Genomic DNA, 4,002 nt, shown 5'->3' with positions numbered 1-4,002 from the left:
TGTGTGTGTGTGTTGTGGTAAATTTTCAGCAGCACACCAAATCAGCATGGTAAGTTTTAGTGCTTCCACATCTTTTATCCCATTTGTGTGCCTGCATTGAGCCAAAGCCTCTGTATTATTGCGGTCTTCTCTTTGAAGACCTTGCCCATTACCTTCCTCCCTTCCCAGCCGTTTAGTTTAGTCAGACTGTGACTCACTCTGACTCACTCAATTTTCCATGTGCAAACACCAACTCTTGTTGTGTGTGTGTGTGTGTGTGTGTGTGTGCATGTGTTGGGAAGGGTATGGGTTTAGAGAGAGAAAAATATCCCTCCAATATGCCACATTATCAACAGCATGAAAACAATGATCTTGCTATTGGTCTGAACAAGTCAACACTTATACAACATGTGTTATGAATACTGTTTTCTTTTAATTACTCAACATTATTTATTCTTTACAAATCTTTTTTCTGCCCATATCATGCTTGTGACCTATCACTGGGTTACCAGTCCAATTTACTCTTAGTTAACAGGATTATATATATTATCACTGTAATGTGAGAATAAGAATGTGCATTGTTGAATGATTACTGGTTAGAGGGAATTGATTTGTGCATACATAGGCTCAAGGCATTCAGTTCTACAGGTTTGTATACATTTTCCTTCTTCATTGTATGATGATGATCCAGTAAATTATTTTTCTGTATTAATAGTTAGTATTGCCTTCTCAGATTACTCTTAAATGATGATGATCACTCAGACAGTAAAAGCAAAGTCACATTTTGACTGAGATTGCTTCAATGACAGAAAAAGTGCAGTATGTCATGGGAGGACTGAGACGTTGCACTGTAGTCTTTGCTAATGGAAGCATTTAACTCCTTTAGTAAATTAGAAACGGATTAGACATACATCCACTCCCCGTTTTGGGCAGTGATTCATAATTCAAGAAACTAGTGTTTAGTTTAATTTGGTCCGGGGTTAAATATAAGAGAGGATCAAAGCATTAACATGTTAGAAATTGAAAGCCTCTGTGATTTTCTGGCAGTATACACAGATAGGGGAAGACTGATCTCTGAGCTGGCCACCCTCCAGGGGTTCAACGAGGATATAAGGAGAAGGAAAAGAAGGGTTTTTTGGTTTGATGCCGGCTTCGGGGGACAAAAAACAGACAGACTGACATGGCTAATGTTTTGAGAAATACTTTTGGTCCTGCTTGAGATTTAAATAATTTGAGGGTGTACTCTGTTTTATCGAAAGCTCCAATCCTGTGGAGTAACTGTAGATATCCCAAAAAAATTGGATTGTGTGCAAGCTAGTCTTTCCATTTCACATGACTACCTTGTGGTTATTTTGGCAGAAGACTTTCAAGAAATGATTAATGATGAGAAACACAATATCCCCTCCAGCACTCATTGGCGCTATAGTGAAATCACTGTTTATAAATCATTGGACAGATTGGCACTTCTCCCACTTGCATTGACAATGTTCCCTGTTGGGCCTGTAATGCTGTATCATTATAGAGATTAATCAAATAAATGTGTGAATGAAATCTGAGCAGAAGAGCAGTTGAACATACATCCGTACACCTGAAAATCTATTTTCTGAAAAAATAAAATTGGTAAATATGTTAATTACAATAAAAAAACGTATGAAATAAAAAAGCATCCATGAAAACGGTAATAATCAGGATTTTCTGTCACATTATATCTTGTCAGATAGATTAACATACATTACTCCTGAAATGATGAGCAATCCTGATATTACTGAACATTTCTGAATTTATTGTTACACTTATCCTCATTGTCCCTTTCTGTAAACTTGTTATGGCAGTTGAGGATCTGGGGAGTTAAATGCACCACATTCCGTCTGTAGGATTAGATACTCTCAGTACCAGCAAAGAAAATCTTTTCCTCTGATTTGTCTGAGTCAATCACAGTAACAATTTCCTTTGGAAACTTTCTAATCTCAGATAACAGAAGATCAGTGGGAGACATTTCATCGCACGGTGCTTTCTCATTTAAAGAAGGCGGATGAGGTGGTGCATCCCAGACACGCTATTACTAGAAGGTTACAATGAGGCTCTCAAATGTATGTGGTCCATTTAAATGTAAACACTCATAGCACAACACTGACTCCAAGGGCAATGACCTATGACCCTGACTGTATGCACACATCTCAATAAAACAAGTAAAAAAGGAGACAGAGATATGTGTTTTATGAAAACAAAGAGGAAGGAAAAAACACACAGATCAATATGAAGATACCATTACACACCACCCTCTCATATTTCTATACTCATTTCTGTTCAACCGGCATTTATTCAGAGGAGTCTAGTGCATGCTAGTCCTACGTTGCCAGACCTTCCTCCACAGCGCTGTGGAGAAAGTGCTTGCTAGTCCACACAATTATACGGGATAAGAGAAAAACATACTCTGGTATATTGGCATTTCTTTAAACCAATCACAATCGTCTTGGGGCGGCGCTAAGATAAAAATGCACATACGGTGCCTCTGCGAAATAGCCTCGCAAACTAGTTTTGGTGGAACCTCTGGAATTAAAATGGGTGATGATCGTGATTGTGTGATGAACATTTTCCTCCTAAAAAGATAATTGTAATGTGATTGTTGGTTCTAGCTCGGAGAATGTTTTCTGAATCAACCTTAGTTGAGAATGCCAACACAAAGAAAGCAAAAGGTTAGGGACATCTGGCCAAAAGTTAGGGACATCCAGCGGAACAATCCAGGAAAGGAAACGCTGTCGATAAATATTAAGTGCATGCTAAAAAAATCAACTGCTCTAAAAAAAAGAAGAAAAGAAGTGTTATGTGCTGTGCAGAAGAAAAGAAATTTCTCACTTTTTTCATTTAATCAAACACAACAGAACCAAACCCATTACCCATTGGACCTGCAGGAGCAGAACAGGTAGTGGGAGGTAAAGAAGTGCAAAAGAGAGATAAAAAGCTTCCTAAAAATTAAACATATATAATATATATGAATATAGCCCTGAACAAAATGTGGAGTAAGGACCACTGATTCAGTTTTCACATTTTTAGGGTAGGATGTCTCAGATTGTGTATGTTAGCTGATGATTCAAAACTTCAAAGGCTACACAGCACTGTGTTCAAGCAGGATGCCTTTTGTCAGAATGCCAGGAAATTATACTATCATTTAGGAAAATCCAAAGTAGATTCCTTCAGTAAAAAAAAGGCCAGGTAGATGGATGACACCATACAAGAATGATTAGATTATGGCTGTGTTAGCAAAAAGACAATGTACTACTGTGATATATCTAAGCATCATGGCAATGTGATGTATAACTGGGAAAATACAATAAACACTGTTGATATTTGTACATTTGTCCATGCCATTAATAATCGAATACTGTTTAGACTCAGACAACCAGCCAATGGCAAATATATGACAACTATTAATCTAAGTCAATTTGGGCACATACAATATAATCTGACAAGGCATGCCAACACCCACTTACACTGACCAGTGTACCAAACAGCCACACACACACAATCATGAGGCGTAAAGTGCAAGCGAACATGCCTGTCAAAAAGATGGCTAATTAGGTTATCAACAGACAACAATAGCATTAATTTCCAGAATAGAACAGACATGTTGGCAGTAATTATAAGTGTCCTTTCTCTCTGTGCCTCATCCGTTATAATGTTAGAGAAAGGATCTGGAATGTACTGTGGTGTACTGCTTGTAATGTAATTACATTCACAGTGGCTGCAGAATATATATATATATACAGTATATATTCTTGCTTTTCTTTTATTATCGGTCTCGCATAAAATTTCTCTCTGTACTCTTTCAAATTATGATCACAATTCATATCATTAATGGGGAAAATGTTGTTTAGGACAGTTTAGGACAACATACATTACTCATTGAACCATGCAAGAGCGTTACTTGAAAGATGTGTTGAACACCAAAGAGTGCAAACACAGCTACTCACACAACTACTTTAGGTTAAGGTTCGAAATCTCTCTCTCTCTCTCTCTCTCTCT

General features: G+C 37.5%; 1 protein-coding gene across 1 annotated transcript in view; it reads right to left on the bottom strand.

Annotated features, from left to right (window-relative positions):
- Positions 1–995: 995 nt before the first annotated feature.
- The window catches only part of elfn2b (extracellular leucine-rich repeat and fibronectin type III domain containing 2b), a 59,614-nt gene continuing 56,607 nt past the window's right edge, over positions 996–4,002 (bottom strand). Inside the window, exon 4 of the mRNA XM_032538067.1 lies at positions 996–4,002. This exon is cut by the window's right edge and continues 3,254 nt beyond it. The gene's annotated coding sequence lies outside the window, so the exon portion shown is untranslated.

Source organism: Etheostoma spectabile, chromosome 15, assembly GCF_008692095.1.
Source record: "Etheostoma spectabile isolate EspeVRDwgs_2016 chromosome 15, UIUC_Espe_1.0, whole genome shotgun sequence".
In the NCBI taxonomy this organism is placed as follows: domain Eukaryota; kingdom Metazoa; phylum Chordata; class Actinopteri; order Perciformes; family Percidae; genus Etheostoma; species Etheostoma spectabile.
Note: the sequence above shows the minus strand (reverse complement) of the source record. Positions and strands in the feature narration are given on the sequence as shown.